This window comes from Vipera berus, assembly GCF_964194415.1.
Source record: "Vipera berus genome assembly, chromosome: 3".
NCBI lineage: Eukaryota > Metazoa > Chordata > Lepidosauria > Squamata > Viperidae > Vipera > Vipera berus.
This window is the reverse complement of record NC_138204.1, coordinates 104,762,035-104,782,748: the sequence shown is the minus strand read 5'-3', so window position 1 is coordinate 104,782,748 and position 20,714 is coordinate 104,762,035. Positions and strand designations below refer to the sequence as shown.

The 20,714-nt window shown below is 45.6% G+C and overlaps 1 protein-coding gene across 2 annotated transcripts in view; it reads left to right on the top strand.

The window, feature by feature from the left end:
• PLA2G4A (phospholipase A2 group IVA) overlaps positions 1-20,714 on the top strand; it is a 197,356-nt gene that overhangs the window by 136,717 nt on the left and 39,925 nt on the right. The gene's annotated exons all lie outside the window — the stretch shown is intronic.

The window sequence follows — 20,714 nt, the reverse complement described above, 5'->3', positions numbered from 1 at the left end:
TACTGGCTCAGATGTCGCCCAGGTTAACAAGGTCCACACTAGATATTGGTGTTCCTGGATATCTGGTGAAAAATGGGTTACAGGACTCAGGACTGTTGGCTGAGCAACCAGGGCCAGCAGCTGCAAAACTACTGGAAGAAAACATGTTTACCCGTTGCAAATACACAGTGATTGAAAACAAAGAAATAATGATCTGTTATTACAGATGAAGTCCAACAAGAAGAGGATATCTAAAATGAATGCACCAGTTCTGGAAAGAACAAAATCCAGAATCAGAAATAACAGAACAGAGACTAGCAGATCAACGCCGATTTATAATACGAAATAAAGTATTCACAGAAACAGAATTGGACGAACTGCAAAGGTTTACCCAGGGCAAAGAAATAAAAGCCTTGCCAGAAGTAATTCAGAATATAGAGGCAAGCCAGGGGGAGTTGGCAGTGAAGGAATCCAGCAGAGATATACACTGTTCTCATTTGGAAACCAGGCACCTCTTCCTCAGGAAAAACAAAGCCGTCTAAAGAAATAAAGAATTGAAACAAAGAATAACTGAACATCTAGAACAGCACAAAAACAACAGAATAAGGCTGCCTGCATTGAAGCTTGTTCCAAAGAAACAGCTAGCACAAGCATTAAAAGATGCAAATACTGCAATATCAATAAGCACCAATTCACTGCAAGAAACAAACCAACTAATGTACAGCACAGCTGCAGTTATAACTGAATACCTGGGATGCAAAATCAACAAAGAAGAAAAACAAACAAACAGTGCACCACAAAAATGGAAGGTTAGACTAGAAAATAAGATCAGCAAGTTAAGATCACATGCCTAGAAATAACAGGAGTCACTAAAAACATCAGAAAATTTGTGCAAAGATCGATGGTACAATGGAAGACACAGTTGTAGGTCAATGGTGAAAGATTGGGAGAGGTTAATATCAAGAGAGGAATATTTCAAGGAGATTCATTATCACCACTACTACTTGTTATTGCACTGTTTCCTCTGTCAACAATTACTGAATAACTCAGGACATGGTTATCAACCATCAAAAACATCTGCCAGACTATCCCACCTCCTTTACATGGATGATCTGAAGCTGTATGGAAAAACATCATCTGAAATAGAATCGCTGCTGAACACTGTCCGTATATATAGCCAAGATATTGCAATGGAGTTTGGCTTGGACAAATGTGCCACACTTACTATCAAAGAAGGAAAAATAGTGAAAACTAAAGGAATAAAGATGCCCCATGAAAATAACATTAAGAGTCTGGATGAGGAAGATTACTACAAATACTTGGGTATCCTTCAAGCTGACAACATCAAGCACACTGAAGTCAAGAAAAAGATTAGAGGTGAATACATCAAGAGAGTGAAGAAGATCTTAAAGTCCAAACTCAATGGAGGAAATACCGTGAAGGCAATCAACACCTGGGTAATTCCAGTCATTAGATACACAGCTGGAATAGTGGACTGGATTCAAGCAGAACTAAAAGCAATGGATACGAAGACCAGAAAAATAATGACAATGAATCATGCCCTTCATCCACACAGTGACATTGACAGACTCTATCTACCAAGGTAAATAGGTGGACATGGAATGCTGCAAATACATCAGATGGTTGAAGAAGAAAAAATGGCTTTGGAAGAATATCTGAAGGACAATGATGAAGATGCACTGAAATTAGTATATCAGGAAGGCTTACTGACTACTGGAGAGACCAAACTGGCCTACAAGAAAGACCAAATGAAGAACAGAATAGAGGCTTGGGAAGACAAAGCACTACATGGCCAGTACATTAAAAAAAATAGCTGGGAAAGCAGATAATAACAAGACCTGGCAATGGCTAAGAGCAGGAAAGTTGAAGAAAGAGACTGAGGGACTAATTCTAGCTGCACAAGACCAAGCCTTAAGGACAAATGCATACAAAGTCAAAGTTGAGAAGACAGCAACAGACAGTAAGTGCCGCCTATGCAAAGAAGCTGAAGAAACAGTGGACCACCTGGTAAAGTGCTGCAAGAAGATTGCACAGACTGACTACAAGCAGCAGCATGACAAAGTAGCAACAATGGTGCATTGGAAGATCTGCAAGAAATATCATTTGCCTGTAAGCAAGAACTGGTGGGATCATAAAATAGAGAAAGTCATAGAAAATGATAAAGTTAAACTGCTCTGGGACTTCAGAATTCAAACAGACAAGCACCTGCAACATAACACCCCAGACTTAACAGTTGTTGATAAGAAAGACAAAAAAGTCTGGATAGTGGACGTGGCAGTGCCTGGAGACAGCAGAATAGACGAGAAAAAACTGGAGAAGATAACAAAATACAAAGACCTACAAATAGAAATAGAAAGACTGTGGCAAAGTCAAGCAAGGGTAGTACCAATAATAATAGGCGCCTTGGGTGCAATCCCAAAACAACTGGAGCACCACTTGAACACCATTGGCATTGACAAATTTGCCATTAGTCAATTGCAAAAGGTGGCCTTACTAGGAACTGCTTCCATCCTGTGACAATATCTATAATACCATCAAACATCATCATCATCATCATCATAAAAATCCTGAAGAATATGTTAATCTACCCCTTCATGGATTACTGCCTTGTCGTGGCGAAGGGGCTTGCGTAATTCAATGAAGCTATGAGCTATGCCGTGCAGGGCCACCCAAGACGGACAGGTCATAGCCGAGAGTTCTGACAAAACGTGATCCACTGGAGAAGGAAATGGCAACCCACTCCAGTATCTTTGCCATGAAAACCCTATGGACAGTACCAAAAGGCAAAACGATATGACGCTGGAAGATGAGCCCCTCAGGTCAGAAGGCGTCCAATATGCTACTGGGGAAGAGCAGAGGGCTAGTACTAGTAGCGCCAGAAAGAATGAAGCGACTGGGCCAAAGCCGAAAGGACGCTCAGCTGTGGATGTGTCTGGTGGTGAAAGGAAAGTCCGATGCTGTAAAGATTTTTTCTCCATAGGAACCTGGAATGTAAGATCCATGAATCAAGGAAAGCTGGACGTGGTCAAACAAGAAATGACAAGACTGAACATCGACATCTTAGGTATCAGCGAACTAAAATGGACAGGAATGGGTGAATTTAATTCAGATGACCATCAGGTATACTACTGCGGGCAAGAATCCCTCAGAAGAAATGGAGTAGCCTTCATAGTCAATAAAAGAGTAGGAAAAGCAATACTGGGATACAATCCTCAAAATGACAGAATGATCTCAGTTTGAATCCAAGGCAAACCATTCAATATCACAGTAGTCCAAGTCTATGCCCCAACCACCAGTGCTGAAGAGGATGAAATTGACCGGTTCTATGAAGCCCTACAGCACCTTATAGAACTAACACCAAAAAATGATGTCCTTATCATCATGGGGGATTGGAATGCTAAAGTAGGAAGCCAAAAGATAACTGGAATAACAGGCAAGTTTGGCCTTGGAGTACAAAATGAAGCAGGGCACAGGCTGATAGAATTTTGTCAAGAGAATACGATGGTCATAGCAAACACTCTTTTCCAACAACCCAAGAGACGGCTCTACACATGGACATCACCAGACGGTCAACACAGAAATCAGATTGACTATATGCTCTGCAGCCAAAGATGGAGAAGCTCTATACAGTCAGTAAAAACAAGACCAGGAGCTGACTGTGGCTCAGACCATGAGCTTCTCCTTGCAAAGTTTAAGCTTAAACTGAAGAAAGTAGGGAAAAGCACTAGGCCACTCAGGTATGAATTAAATCATATCCCTGTTGAATATACAGTAGAGGTGACAAATAGATTTAAGGAATTAGATCTGATAGACAGAGTGCCTGAAGAACTATGGACAGAGGTTCGCGACATTGTACAACAGGTAGCAACCAAAACCATCCCAAAGAAAAAAAATGCAAGAAAGCAAAATGGCTGTCTGAGGAAGCTTTGCAAATAGCTAAGGAAAGGAGGGAAGCGAAAGGCAAGGGAGAAAAACATACATATGCCCAATTGAATGCAGAATTCCAGAGAATAGCTAGAAGAGATAAGAATGCCTTCTTAAATGAACAGTGCAAAGAAATAGAAGAAAACAATAGAATAGGGAGGACCAGAGATCTTTTCAAGAAAATTGGACAGATGAAGTTTAATGCAAAAATGGGCATGATAAAGGACCAAAATGGCAGGGACCTAACAGAGGCAGAAGAGATTAAGAAGAGGTGGCAAAATTACACAGAAGAACTATACAAGAATGAGCTTAATGTCCCTGATAATCACAATGAGGTGGTCACTGACCTCGAGCCAGACATCCTAGAATGTGAAGTGAAGTGGGCCTTAGAAAAGCTGAGCAACAACAAAGCTAGTGGAGGTGACAGTATTCCAGCTGAGCTATTCAAAATCTTAAAAGACAGTGCAGTAAAAGTGCTACACTCAATTTGCCAGCAAATTTGGAAAACTCAACAGTGGCCACAGGATTGGAAAAGATCAGTTTACATTCCAATTCCAAAGAAAGGCAGTGCCAAAGAATGTTCAAACTATCGCACCATTGCACTCATTTCTCATGCTAGTAAAGTCATGCTTAAAATCCTACAAGCTAGACTTCAGCAGTATGTGGATCGAGAACTACCAGAAGTACAGGCAGGATTTCGAAGAGGCAGAGGAACTAGAGATCAAATTGCCAACATACGCTGGATCATGGAGAAAGCTAGGGAGTTCCAGAAAAACATCTACTTCTGCTTCATTGACTATGCTAAAGCCTTTGATTGTGTGGATCATAACAAACTGTGGCAAGTTCTTAAAGAGATGGGAGTACCAGACCATCTTATTTGTCTCTTGAGAAACCTATATGTGAGTCAAGAAGCAACAGTGAGAACTGGACACGGAACCACTGATTGGTTCAAAATTGGGAAAGGAGTCTGGCAAGGCTGTGTACTGTCGCCCTGCCTATTTAACTTATATGCAGAGCACATCATGAGAAAGTCAGGGCTAGATGAATCAAAAGTTGGAATTAAGATTGCCGGAAGAAATATCAACAACCTTAGATACGCAGATGATACCACTCTAATGGCAGAAAGTGAAGAAGAACTAAAGAGCCTCTTGTTGCGGGTGAAGAAGGAGAGTGCAAAAGTTGGGTTGAAACTTAACATTAAGAAAACCAAGATCATGGCATCTGGCCCTCTCAATTCCTGGCAAATAGATGGGGAAGAAATGGAGGTAGTGACAGATTTTATTTTCCTGGGCTCCAAGATCACTGCAGATGGGGACTGTAGCCAAGAAATTAAAAGACGCTTGCTCCTGGGGAGGAAAGCCATGGCAAATCTAGACAGCACACTAAAAAGCAGAGACATCACCCTGTCAACAAAAGTGCGTATAGTCAAGGCTATGGTCTTCCCAGTTGCAATGTATGGCAGTGAAAGTTGGACCATAAGAAAGGCTGAGCACCAAAGAATTGAGGCCTTTGAACTATGGTGCTGGAGAAGACTCCTGCGAGTCCCTTGGACTGCAAGGCGATCAAACCGGTCAGTCCTAGAGGAGATCAATCCTGACTGCTCTTTAGAAGGCCAGATCCTGAAGCTAAAACTCAAATACTTTGGCCACCTAATGAGAAGGAAGGACTCACTGGAGAAGAGCCTAATGCTGGGAAAGATCGAGGGCAATAGAAGAAGGGGACGACAGAGAATGAGGTGGCTGGATGGAGTCACTGAAGCAGTAGGCGTGAGCTTAAATGGACTCCAGAAGATGGTAGAGGACAGGAAGGCCTGGAGGATTGTTGTCCATAGGGTCGCGATGGGTCGGACACGACTTCGCAGCTAACAACAACAACAACATGTTAATCTAATTATTTCATACTGAACATAATGTCAGTTTCTTGATAAGAAGTGTAAGATATCCTATACCCTTTGTTTCCCCAAATACAAATATACTTTGGAAATCCATTTCTAAAGAGGAAAAATATTGGAGTAGTCTAGAAATCAGAGCCGTCCATACTAAGATGATTTTTGAAACTACTTGAAATTTTTTTACTATGTCAGACTGTGTTGCATATCATAACCATGAATGAGTCCTAAAGCCAGTTTTCCTCACTTCCTAGCTTCCACGTTTTAGTGCTATTGTAATGAATTTAAAATGCCAAACTGATTTAATATTGGATAACTAGCTGGAACACTTTATAAAAAAGGATTATATCCCAGTACAGTTTGTTACAAGTAGGTTTAATGTAGAAAGAGTCTAGAATTGAAGCATTGTTTCAATTGTTTTAGAGTTGTGTATTTTTTTTCCTCAGCTGCTGTTCTGAGACAGACCCCTAGTTTAACAAAGCTTGTCTATCTCTTCGATCACTGGTTCATTTGATGTAGGGTTTTTTTTCTGTATTAGGGCTTTTATGAAGGGCTTAGTTGGTGAGTCCAGTGGGAAATAGTTTGCTCACATTTGAAGATGTAATGATACATTCCAGTGATGATGTGAGATCCAGCAGTGAGGAACTAGTCTTGTGCCAGTATTGATACTGGGGAGATGATTATAGAATTGGGCCTTGATGTAATTCCAGTGTCATGGTTCCGACAAATGCAGTACTTCAAAGAACTTCAAGGCATTGTTTACCTTAAAGAATCTTTTATTATACTTGCATAGCTTTGGCACATACATACTGAAGCCAAAATCTGAATTCTCCTCCCTTGAACACATCGTATCAAACACAATTCCCTCCCTTAATTAAATGTCATAAATCACATTCTCCAATTAGTTTAGAATGCAAACTTTCCCTCCTGTTTAACAACCGGCCAAATTCTTATCTTCTCTTATTACAAACAGTCTTGAGATACATTCTCCCTACTCCCCCCAGTGTCCACTAATTCTAGCTCTAAAAATAATATATGAGTTAAAGGAAGGCCACATTTCCCTATGTTGTCAAGCAAGAACACCCAATGTTAGCAGCATTGACATCCAGGAGATTGATTTGAAGGTTTCAGAAAGCAGGAATCCCAAGAGGTGACTAGATTGGTGGTCCTTCGTCCTTTTCAGTTTTAAGGATTGTGGATATCCTTTTCCCAGCTTGGCTGCATCTAAGTATATAAATAGAACCCACGCAGCCATCCTGGAGATCAAATTACATATTGCATTGAACATATAGAAGCTTCTTCTTCATTTTTTTCTTTTATTGCAAGAGATAGTCCTACTTTAATGCAGTTGCAGACAAGCATGGAGAGGGAAGCTTTGCAATCTTTTTCCTTCCAGCCTAGAGTTATTTTCCAAAGGAAATAGCTGTGAGAAAAACTTAAATTATCTTCCCTGTGTACCCTTGACCTGATCCTGGTTATGATCTTATAGGCTTTACTTTTAAATAACCTAAAAAGTATTTTTATATATATAATACTGTATGTAGATCGTCCCTAATCTTCTGGGAAAAGAAAAAAAATAAAACTACATTGTTGTTATTACATAGAGAGCAAGCAGAGTAGGGAAATTTTAAGCCATCGAATCTCAGAAGTTTGATTGTTAGATTAATTTGTTTCTCACACTGCGTTAGGTCTTGCTTTGTCTCGGTTAAGACTAGCTGTGAATTGGCTCGAGTAAAAGAAAAACTGTAAGTTTTTTTCCCCCAAAGATGTTTCTTTTGATTTTAGTAATACTGTAATAATAATTAGATCAGATAGGGCGAAGGAAGTCACTGTCAGACAACAAGGAAGTAGCTTTATAAATTATGAATTTCTTTCTTAATCTTTTATCAGAGGGTGGCATTGTAAAAAAATCCAATGCCTCCAACTTTTATATAGCTTTCCATTCAAATTTATGGAGATTGAAAAACTTTTGGAATAAAATAACTGCAAAACTCAAGCTAACTTTTTTTTAAAAAAAATCACAGCGACCTTGTGTCAACGCTGCTAACATCTAATGCTATTGCTTGACAAGAGATGAAGAAGTAGCCATTTCATATGTTAAACTTATGTATTGCTTTAAGACTAGTATATTGCTTTAGCTTAAGGTTCGGAGGGGGAATGAGAAACTGATTTTTTTCCTCAACCAAATACGCTCTCACTTGAATTGCTGGGGTCACTCTTACTCAGACCCAGGTGCGATGGTCGATGTCATTACATCCAACCTAGAGGGAGAAGCATCTGAATGGTTGAACAATTTATATAACGAGCAGGCCCCTGAATTGGACGACCCCCACCTTTTCCTCCTGGGGCTGAGGGAAAGATTTGAGGACCCATCCATTGCCCTCAAAGCAGAAGAACAAATCCATAAGATAAAGCAAGCTGGCTGGCCTGCCTGTTCTGTACCAGCCTGCTACCGGCCTTGCAGAAAAGGCAACCCCTTTACAGACGGCAAGAGGCTGGAAAACGTCTGCCAAATTTATTACAAAAACAAACAAGACACGGAGCTTTGAAACACTATCTGAGCGGTTGCTTTCAGCAAACCAGCCCTCCCCCCACAAGTCCTTTATAAAGAGTTCAGGGCGTGGCTTCTCTCTCCCTCCTTCCGAGAAGCCCCATTGCCTTCCTCTGTTTACTCCTACTTGACTGCCTCCTACGTCGGGCGTCCTTGAACAGGGCCAGCTGTGGGTCATCTTCATCCACGCTGTCAGGCTCACACAGCTGTGTCTCCACCAGGTAGGAGGGGCCTGGCTGGGGGCTCTGCGGAGCCTCAAAGCCATCATCAGCAAGTTCTTCAACACCCCCCTCCTCCCTCTCATCTGAGTCATCCGACCCAACTGCCGAACCCACAGGCTGACCCTGAATCACAACACTATCCCGCACCGCAGGGCCCTTCCCCCGGGTCTGCCGATCCGGATGCGGTCGAGATGGAAATTGTTCATGAATAGCGGTCACCAACGCCGGGGCATGAATGGCGGTCGCGTCTTCCCAGGTGAAGTCCTCTGGTCCGTAACCTTTCCATTCAATCAGGTACTGGAAACGACCTTTCAGCCAACGGGAATCCCTGATGCTGGCGACCTCGTACTCGGGGGTGCTGCCTCCATCACGAGGTCCTGATGGGAGAGGTTCCGCTCGGCGGAGTGGACAGGCCGGTTGCTCGGGGACCAACAGAGACCGATGAAAGACTGGGTGCACGCGCAGGGAACGTGGCAGAGTTAAGCGATAGGCGACCGGATTGATGACAGCCTCGACTGGGAACGGTCCTAAATATCGGTGATCTAACTTTCTCACCGGCCGTGTTGATGGTAGGTTCCTGGTGGACAACCAGACCCAATCTCCCACCGATAGTGGAGGCGTATCCCGTCTTCACCGATCAGCAAACCTTTTGTAATCGGACTTGGCCTTCTCTAACTGACGTCGCACCAATCGATGGATCGCCTGTAACTCTGCCATGAAGTCGTTCGCTGCCGGCTCCGGTGAGTCCACGGGAGAAAGGGGGAAAAACCGGGGGTGATATCCCACATTGGCCAAGAATGTTGTCATCTGTGTGGAGGTGTGCTGCGAATTGTTAAATGCAAACTCAGCTATGGCCAGATAGTCCACCCAATTGTTTTGCTGCAGATTGACGTAGCAGCGCAGATATTGTTCCAGGATACCGATGACCTTCTCGGTTCCCCCGTCAGTTTGAGGATGATGCGCGGACGAGAGGCAAATCTTGATATCCAACGCATGCATCAACTCCTGCCAGAAGCGGGATGTAAACTGGGCCCCCCTATCAGAGACGACTCTATCAGGGAGGCCGTGCAGCTGAAACACCTGCTGAATGAACATACGACTAGTGGCGCGGGCTGACGGTAAGCTGCGACGGGATGAAGTGCGCCATCTTGGTCAGCATGTCCACCACCATATACACTGTCGTAAAACCAGAGGATGGGGGTAAATCCGTCAGAAAGTCCATGGACACAGCCTCCCAGGGTCTTTTGGGTGTCGGCAAGGGCTGCAGTAATCCAGGTGGGGCCCCTGTCGCTGACTTGGCCTGCCTGCATGGGATGCAGGAAGTGACATAGGACTGGATGTCGTGTCGGACTCGGGGCCACCAGAAGGTACGGGAGACCAGGTTCAGGGTCTTGAACAGGCCAAAATGCCCCGCCGCCGGGTTATCATGACACTGGCTGAGGATGAGTCCCCTGAGTGGCCCTCCCGGAACGTAGAGCCGGTCACGATAATACAAGAGTCCATCCGTGACCGTCCAAGGAGAATCTGGCCCCACCTCCTCCTTCCGCTGAGCCACCCACACCTCCTGCTGCTGTGCCTCCCGGATCCGAGCCCGTATATCAACCGGCTCCCGCACCGCAGCAAAAGACTCGACGGGGATCACTGTCCTGGGCAGAAGCTTGTCTTCCACTTGGGAATATTCGGGCTTCCTGGACAGAGCATCCGCTCTTTGATTGTGCCCGCTAGGTATCTACCGAACCCGGAAGTCAAACCTCGCAAAGAAAAGAGACCACCGGATCTGGCGTTGGTTCAAATTCCGAGCGGTCTGCAGGCTTTCCATATTCTTATGGTCCGTCCGGACCTCGATTTGATGCCGCGCTCCCTCCAGATGATGCCTCCAGGCCTCGAATGCCGCTTTGATGGCCAGCAGCTCCTTCTCCCAGAGTGTATAATTGTGCTCCGAAGGGTTCAGTTTTCGCGAATGGTACGCGCAAGGGAAGAGGGTACCGCTGGGTGTCATTGCCTGGAGTAACACCGCCCCAATGGCAATGTCGGAGGCATCCGCCTCCACAACAAACGGCCGTTGCGGGTCAGGATGCTTCAAGATGGGCTCCTTCATGAAGGCTTCCTTCAAAGTCTGGAAAGCCTGTTGTTCTGGAGCATTCCACTGGAACCGAGTCTTCTTCTGCAGGAGCCGGGTGAGGGGGGCTGTCAAGGCAGTAAACCCAGGGATGAAAGTTCGGTAATAGTTGGCAAATCCAAGAAGTCGCTGAACATCCTTCACGCGACGCGGGGGTTGCCAACTCTGCAAAGACTCAACCTTACTCAGCTCCATGGCGATGCCCTCAGGAGAAATGCGGTGACCCAGGAAATCGATGGTCACCCGGTAGAACTGGCACTTCTCCAACTTGGCAAACAGCCGATGTTCTCGGAGTCGCTGCAGGACCTGATGGAGATGCTGATGGTGCACCTCACGCGACGGGGAGTAGATCAGGATGTCATCCAAGTAGATCACGAGAAACTGATCCAACAAATCCCGGAAAATGTCATTCATGAAATGCTGAAACACGGCGGGGGCGTTGGTCAGGCCAAACGGCATCACTGTGTACTCAAAATGTCCATAGCGAGTACCAAACGCCGTCTTCCACTCATCACCCGGCCGAACCCTGACGAGGTTGTAAGCTCCACGCAGATCCAGTTTCGTGAAGATCTTAGCCTCCCGGAGTCGGTCCAAGAGTTCGGGGATGAGGGGCAGCGGGTAACGGTTGCGCACCGTGATGGCGTTAAGTTTCCTATAATCGCAGCAAAGCCATAATTCGCCCGACTTCTTTTTGACGAAGAGCACGGGTGCAGACACTGGCGAGGACGAGGGCTGGATGAAACCGCGGGCCAAATTCTTCTCCAGAAAGTCCCGCAATGCAGCCAACTCAGGGTCCGACATGGAGTACAAACGCCCCACTGGGAGAGGCGCATCAGGGACTAAATCAATGGGGCAGTCATAGGGCCTGTGCGGGGGTAATTGATCCGCCTCTGTCTCGCTGAACACATCAGCAAAGTCGGACAGTTCGGGAGGCAAGGAAACCCCGGGGAAACCCTCCACCTGGCCGGCACAGATATGGCGGGAGTGGTCCACGCACTGCAAGCTTGGGAAGGTGACCAAGTTCTGTGACCAATAGATCTGTGGGTCATGCGCCCGGAGCCACGCCAGTCCCAAGACCACGGGGAAGTGCAGGTCTGGGGTGATATAGAACTGGATGGCCTCCACATGGGAACTGATGGCCATACATAATGGTTGCGTGGCGGCCGTAATAGGCCCAGACAGGAGCACTCGACCATCGATAGTCTCCACTAACATGGGAGGATCCACCGGGCACTGGGGAACAGCCCATTTGGCCACAAATGCTGAGTCCATAAAATTTGTGGTGGCCCCAGAGTCAATTAAGGCATGGACTGGAATCCCCTCTGGCTTGCCAGGAAGGATCAGACGTGCCTCCAATATCAGATGCCGTGGAGGTCCACAGGCAGCATCGGAAAGATGTCGCTCAGTGTTGTTGTGGGACGCCCGATCTATCACACCGTCTAGATCGGGCTCGGGGCGTTTCCTGACAGAAAAGTAGGGGACTTTCTCGGGGCAGGCTCGGTCACTGATGCCCGCTGTCACTTCTTTGGGCAAAAAGCAGCCAAATGTCCAGGGTCCCCACAGTAAAAACACAACCCCCCCGATCGTCGTCTGTTCATTTCAGTCACCGATAGACGAGACCTGGCGGCACCCAGCTCCATTGGCTCCTCCCTTTGAACTGGGGGCTCACGCACAACAGGGGCTGCAGGGGTCTGTGGGGTGGCACGGCGACTCCTTCGCTGCTGCAACCGAGCATCGATCCGCAGGCAGAGATGGATCAGCCCATTCAGGTCTGAGGGAATATCCACACGGGCCAGCTCATCCAACATCTCCTCTGACAATCCATCCTGGAAGGCATCCACGAGCGCAGCCTCATTCCAGGCGGAATCCTGGCTAAGCAGCCAGAAATCGCTGATATAGCCCTGTAGGGGGCGTTGACCCTGCCTCAGAGCTTTCAGACGTCGAGTAGCAGTCTGCGTCTTAATAGGGGCCTCATACATCAGACGCATATGATCACAAAACCCCACAAAGTTGTCCAACAATGGGCTAGGTTGAGCCAGCAGAGGCGTGCCCCAACGAGCTGCATCACCCGAAAGAAGGCTTAACACAAACCCCACCTTATCCCGGTCAGTGGGGAAATCAGCTGCTCTCCCAGGAAAGCAGGAAACAGTTCTGGAGTGCCTGTAAATTTATCCGGCATTGCAACTTGGCATTTTCTCCTGGGTGGGGGTGATGGTGGGGGTGCAGCATGAACCTGAGCTTGCAGTTGAGCCATGTGAGCTGGGCATTCTCAGCACGTAGCTGCTCCATAATATTAGTAAGGGGTGGGAGGCTGAAAGCAAACTGTTCTGTACCAGCCTGCTACCGGCCTTGCAGAAAAGGCAACCCCTTTACAGACGGCAAGAGGCTGGAAAACGTCTGCCAAATTTATTACAAAAACAAACAAGACACGATACCGGAGCTTTGAAACACTATCTGAGCGGTTGCTTTCAGCAAACCAGCCCTCCCCCCACAAGTCCTTTATAAAGAGTTCAGGGCGTGGCTTCTCTCTCCCTCCTTCCGAGAAGCCCCATTGCCTTCCTCTGTTTACTCCTACTTGACTGCCTCCTGCGTCGGGCGTCCTTGAACAGGGCCAGCTGTGGGTCATCTTCATCCACGCTGTCAGGCTCACACAGCTGGGTCTCCACCAGGTAGGAGGGGCCTGGCTGGGGGCTCTGCGGAGCCTCAAAGCCATCATCAGCAAGTTCTTCAACACCCCCCTCCTCCCCCTCATCTGAGTCATCCGACCCAACTGCCGAACCCACAGGCTGACCCTGAATCACAACACTGCCCTAGAATACGTACGGGAGTTTCGAAAGATGGCAGGTCGAATAGAGAGATGGGCTGAGCAATCAATGATTCATCTTTTTAGAGAAGGGTTAGATGACCATGTTTCTCAGGCATGTATCTACCGAGCTGTACCCGCATGAATGGTACCAAGCAGCGGTGAAATTAGATGTCCAGCTCTCCCGCTATAAAAAGCCTCCCCCACCTGAAGCGGCGCCAAAACCAGGATCCAGATAGCTACCCCCCCAAAAAAAAACCAATGACTGCTACTGCCGAAAGACCTAGACCACTTACAGGTCCACCAATCAAGTGCTTTTGATGTGGACAGCAGGGACATCGAGCAGCAAACTGCCCAGTTCCTTACCCGCAACAGCAGCCATCGAGAGAAAAGTCCAACTGGGCCACCCAGGAGCCCATTAGCCAGGTTATGTCCCCCACCCAGGAGGATGCTGGTCCACTGACCGGACCCACCCCCACTTTACCCGGTTTTGACAGTGACGATGAAGGGGAGAACGATCCGATGGTGAGTTGATGCATCCTATCTTTTTTATTGCCTGATAAACTCATAATCCCTAAGTCAGGGGCACAAGTAGACCTGAAGGTGCTACTCGATACCAGCTGCTCTCGATTCATCATTAGCCTGTCATGTGCCTTGAGACTGGGCATACGGGTCAAGCCGCTCTCCAAACCTGTGAGGTTTGAGCAAGCCGATGGCTCCCTAATGGGAGGGACTTTAGTCACGCAATTAACGGACCCCTTACGCTTTGGAATAGGCGAGCACTGTGAGTTTATTTGCTTCCTAGTAGCTCCAAAGATGTCTGAGACTGTGATCCTAGGACTAGCCTGGCTAGATAAATGGAAGCCGTTTATCTGGTGGGAAAAAGGAATGAGAACTGTGAGATTACCCATAGGGCCCAATCCCCCCATTGATTCAACAGATGTTATAGGGGATTTTAGCCCACCCAATGAGCAAGCACACATGGCTGCCTTATGGCCACCTGGTGAGCCACTCATCCCCAGCGAGTACCAGGACCTAGTGGAGGTGTTTAGTGAGAAAGAATGTGATACCTTGCCTCCTCACCATCCCAATTATTGTTCCATTGAATTGTTGTTGTTGTTGTTAGTTGCAAAGTCGTGTCTGACCCATCGCAACCCTATGGACAATGTTCCTCCAGGCCTTCCTGTCCTCTACCATCTTCTGGAGTCCATCTAAGCTCACGCCTACTGCTTCAGTGACTCCATCCAGCCACCTCATTCTCTGTCGTCCCCTTCTTCTCTTGCCCTCAACCTTTCCCAGCATTAGGCTCTTCTCCAATGAGTCCTTCCTTCTCATTAGGTGGCCAAAGTATTTGAGTTTTAGCTTCAGGATCTGGCCTTCTAAAGAGCAGTCAGGGTTGATCTCCTCTAGGACTGACCGGTTTGATCGCCTTGCAGTCCAAGGAACTCGCAGGAGTCTTCTCCAGCACCATAGTTCAAAGGCTTCAATTCTTTGGCGCTCAGCCTTTCTTATGGTCCAGCTTTCACTGCCATACATTGCAACTGGGAAGACCATAGCCTTGACTATACGCACTTTTGTTTACAGGGTGATGTCTCTGCTTCGCATATAGATTTCTCAAGAGACAAATAAGATGGTCTGGTATGCCCATCTCTTTAAGGACTTGCCAGAGTTTGTTATGATCCACACAATCAAAGGCTTTAGCATAGTCAATGAAGCAGAAGTAGATGTTTTTCTGGAACTCTCTAGCTTTCTCCATGATCCAGCGTATGTTAGCAATTTGATCTCTAGTTCCTCTGCCTCTTGGAAATCCTGCCTGTACTTCTGGTAGTTCTCGATCCACATACTGCTGGAGTCTAGCTTGTAGAATTTTAAGCATAACTTTACTAGCATGAGAAATGAGTGCAATGGTGCGATAGTTTGAACATTCTTTGGCACTGCCTTTCTTTGGAATTGGAATGTAAACTGATCTTTTCCAATCCTGTGGCCACTGTTGAGTTTTCCAAATTTGCTGGCAAATTGAGTGTAGCACTTTTACTGCATCGTCTTTTAAGATTTTGAATAGCTCAGCTGGAATACTGTCACCTCCACTAGCTTTGTTGTTGCTCAGCTTTTCTAAGGCCCACTTCACTTCACATTCTAGGATGTCTGGCTCGAGGTCAGTGACCCCTCATTGTGATTATCAGGGACGTTAAGCTCATTCTTGTATAGTTCTTCTGTGTAATTTTGCCACCTCTTCTTAATCTCTTCTGCCTCTGTTAGGTCCCTGCCATTTTGTTCCTTTATCATGCCCATTTTTGCATGAAACGTTCCTTTCATCTCTCCAATTTTCTTGAAAAGATCTCTGGTCTTCCCTATTCTATTGTTTTCTTCTATTTCTTTGCATTGTTCATTTAAGAAGGCATTCTTATCTCTTCTAGCTATTCTTTGGAATTCTGCATTTAATTGGGCATATCTTTCTTTTTCTCCCTTGCCTTTCGCTTCCCTCCTTTCCTCAGCTATTTGCAAAGCTTCCTCAGACAGCCATTTTGCTTTCTTGCATTTCTTTTTCTTTGGGATGGTTTTGGTTGCTACCTGTTGTACAATGTTGCTTACCTCTGTCCATAGTTCTTCAGGTACTCTGTCTATCAGATCTAATTCCTTAAATCTATTTGTCACCTCTACTGTATATTGAACAGGGATATGATTTAATTCATACCTGACTGGCCTAGCGCTTTTCCCTACTTTCTTTAATTTAAGCCTAAACTTTGCAACAAGAAGCTCATGGTCTGAGCCACAGTCAGCTCCTGGTCTTGTTTTTACTGACTGTATAGAGCTTCTCCATCTTTGGCTGCAGAGCATATAGTCAATCTGATTTCTGTGTTGACCGTCTGGTGATGTCCATGTGTAAAGCCGTCTCTTGGGTTGTTGGAAAAGAGTGTTTGCTATGACCATTGTATTCTCTTGACAAAATTCTATCAGCCTGTGCCCTGCTTCATTTTGTACTCCAAGGCCAAACTTGCCTGTTATTCCGGTTATCTTTTGGCTTCCTACTTTAGCATTCCAATCCCCCATGATGATAAGGACATCATTTCTGGGTGTTAGTTCTATAAGATGCTGTAGGGCTTCATAGAACCGGTCAATTTCATCCTCTTCAGCACCGGTGGTTGGGGCATAGACTTGGACTACTGTGATATTGAATGGTTTGCCTTGGATTCGAACTGAGATCATTCTGTCATTTTGAGGATTGTATCCCAGTATTGCTTTTCCTATTTTTTTATTGACTATGAAGGCTACTCCATTTCTTCTGAGGGATTCTTGCCCGCAGTAGTATACCTGATGGTCATCTGAATTAAATTCACCCATTCCTGTCCATTTTAGTTCGCTGATACCTAAGATGTCAATGTTTAGTCTTGTCATCTCTTGTTTGACCACGTCCAGCTTTCCTTGATTCATGGATCTTACATTCCAGGTTCCTATGGAGAAAAAATCTTTACAGCATCGGACTTTCCTTTCACCACCAGACATATCCACAGCTGAGCGTCCTTTCGGCTTTGGCCCAGTCGCTTCATTCTTTCTGGCGCTACTAGTACTAGCCCTCTGCTCTTCCCCAGTAGCATATTGGACGCCTTCCGACCTGAGGGGCTCATCTTCCAGCGTCATATCGTTTTGCCTTTTGGTACTGTCCATAGGGTTTTCATGGCAAAGATACTGGAGTGGGTTGCCATTTCCTTCTCCAGTGGATCACGTTTTGTCAGAACTCTCTGCTATGACCTGTCCGTCTTGGGTGGCCCTGCACGGCATAGCTCATAGCTTCATTGAATTACGCAAGCCCCTTCGCCACGACAAGGCAGTAATCCATGAAGGGGATTGAATTGTTACCAGAGGCCAAACTCCCCCAACCAAGAATGTACGCTATGTCCCCCCTAGAAATGGAGGAGATGCAGCGATATGTGGATACAAACCTAGCGAGGGGATTCATCGAGTGGGCCAAGTCTACTGTGTTTTTCAAAGAGAAAAAAGATGGGTCTTTACATCTCTGCATGGACTATAAAGGCCTAAATGCTGTGAGTGTGGAAAATAAATACCTTCTCCCCCTCCTGAAAGACTTGCTAACCCATCTGGTGAAGGGGAGCGTCTTCACCAAGTTAGACCTGAGAGAACCATATTACCGCGTAAGAATAAACGAGGGGGATGAGTGGAATACAGCCTTCAACTGCCCCTTGGGGAGCTACCAATTCAGTCATGTCATTTGGACTGCAGGGGGCCCCAGCTGTATTTATGCAGTTGATGAATGAGGTCCTACATGAACACCTATACAAAGGGGTCCTAGTATACCTTGACATCCTGATATACAGCACGAATATGACCAACCACATAAAACTGGTCAGAGAAGTGTTAAACTATTGAATGCCAAACTTTATGTCAAATTGTTGAAATGTGAATTTCACCAAACCCGATTAGATTATCTTGGCTGTAGAATCTCCAATGAGGGTATCAAAATGGACCCAGCCAAAGTAAAAACTATAATTGAATGGCAGCCCCCAAAACCCGCAAGCAGCTCCAGAGCTTTGTAGGGTTTGCCAACTTCTACCGTCAATTTATTCCCTCTTTTGCCGAGATTGTTCTACCTCTTAGAGAACTACACAAAACAGGCAAGGGAGGGGGAAAACCATGACCTGGCCAGCCGCTAGCATGGACTATGAGTTGTCAGAAAGCTTTTCAGAATTTAAAAAGACTATTTGCGGCTGAACCGGTCCTAAAGCACCCTTGCCCAGGGGAGCCCTTTGTAATTCAGGCAGACGATAATGATATGGCAGTCGGAGCGGTGTTATTGCAAAAGAATAAAAGTGGGGTCCTGCAGCCTTGTGCTTACACCTCTAAGAAATTTACTGAAAGCGAGAGGAGATGGACAGTCTGGGAGTAGGAAGCCTTCGCTATTAGGTGGGGGCTATTAAACTGGCGGCACTACTTAGAATGGAGCAAGGTGCCTTTTGAAGTATGGGCAGATCACAAAAATTTAGAGGCACTAACAACTCTCCACAAATTGTCACCAAAAGTATGATGGGCACAGTACTTCAACTGTTTTAACTTTACTCTAAAATACATACCAGGGAGAAAAAACTTCCTAGCTGATGCGCTCTCCCAATTGCCACAGTACAAAAGCGAACGTGAAGAAGTTCTCGAAGCAATTATCCCCGGTCCACAAACTGCGGCCCAACTCACACCTCGCAGGACCCCTAATCCTGATGACCCCGGGGTAAAGAAAATAAAGTGAGAACTCCTCACTGTGATCAATGGTTTAAAGAGAATCAGACATCCCTAACATGCAGGGATGGTCTGGCTTACAAGGGGGGAAAATTGTACTTGCCTGAAGCTCTTCATGTTAATGCCCTCAAACACAGCCATGATGTCAAACAGGCTGGACATTTTGGATATCTAAAAACTCTACATCTCACTCGCCGGCAATTTTGGTGGCCAGGACTTAAATGAGATGTACAAAACTATGTCAAGAGCTGTACTGTATGTGCCACCATGAAAAGAATCCCAGGAAAGACCCCTGGGTTACTGCAACTGGTGGCCGAACCTTCTCAACCATGGGAAGAAATAGCTATGGACTTTATAGTAGACCTACCCGACAGTAGAGTAAACACTGTCATTTGGACTGTGATAGACCTATTTTCAAAACAGGCTCATTTTATCACCTGCAAAGGACTTCCATCAGCTCAATGCCTGACTAAGGTGTTTCTAAAACATATCTATCGACTACATGGCGCACCTAAGCGAATAATTTCTTACAGAGGGGTGCAGTTCACAGCTAAATTTTGGAGAAACTTTCTTAAATTAATGGGATCATCTCAAGGCCCATCAACTGCTTTTCACCTGGCTACTAACGGAGCCACAGAATCCGCCAACAAAATGGTGGAACAATACCTTAGATGCTACGTCTCTTACCAACAAACAAACTCGACCGACCTCCTCCCTTTTGCAGAGGTGGCTTACAATAATTCAGTACATAGCAGCACCAGCTACACTCCTTTCCATGTAGCCACAGGGAAATAATTCAACCCATACCGGAATACCCTCAGTTACCCTCCACTTCCCACACTCTTGATCATTGGGTGAGGGGTTGGGAAGAAGTTTGGAAAAATACAAAGGTGGACTTAAAAAAGACTTTTGAGACCTACAAAAAGAGCTCCCCAAAGAACATTCCAAGTTGGGGAAAAGGTCTATTTGTCGACCAAATACTTACGTCTTAAACTACCCAATAAGAAATTGGGACCAAAATTGGGGCCTTTCCCCATTGTGAAAATCATCAACCTGGTCACAGTAAAATTGAAACTACCCAGACTTTTGGGGAAAATTCATCCGGTGTTCCTTTGTAGCTTGCTGAAACCTTTTTGAACCTCCACTTTAAGACCTCCCCCTAATAAAGCACCTGGACCCCTCATGGTAGAAGGTCAGACCCATTATGAAGTGAAACATATTCTTGACTCTAGAATCTTTAAGGGAAAATTGCAATACCTAGTACAATGGAAGGGATGCCCATTGTCTGAAGCCATTTGGGTGAAATCTACTGATGTGAAAGCTGACAGACTTATCAAGAGGTTTTATGAGGAACACCCCAACAAACCAAAAGCCAGTTGCTAACTTGTATTTTGTTTACATTACAGGATCTGTCCTTTTTGTAAGGGGGGCCAGATGTCTGACTATTGCTAAGCACATTGCTTTGTGCTTAAATTGTAAGCCGCCCTGTGTCTTCGGAGAAGGGCGGGATATAAATTGGATTAAAATAAAATAAAATAAAAATAAATGTCAACGCTGCTAACATCGAGTGTTATTGCTTAACAAGAGATGAAGAAGTAGCCGTTTCATATGTTAAACTTGTGTATTACTTTAAGACTAGTGTATTGCTTTAGTTTAAGGTTAGGAGCGGGAATGAGAAGAAATGCACTTTCAAGGCTATTTCTCTCACTAAGGAGATAAGGGTTTGGTGGGGGAAGGGAAACTGATTCTTTAAATTAATTGGAGAATATGATTAATGACAAAATTAGAAAGATGGAGAATTGTGTTTTAATATATTGTGCAAGGGGCGGAGATTTCAGATTCCAGCTTCCTTCGAGCAAGCATTTGCCAGTGTATTAGGCTAATAAAGGACTTTTAAGGCAAACAATGACTCAGAATCACTTGATCAATAGAAAGTGCACATCCCCTCTGTGTTTACAGAATGA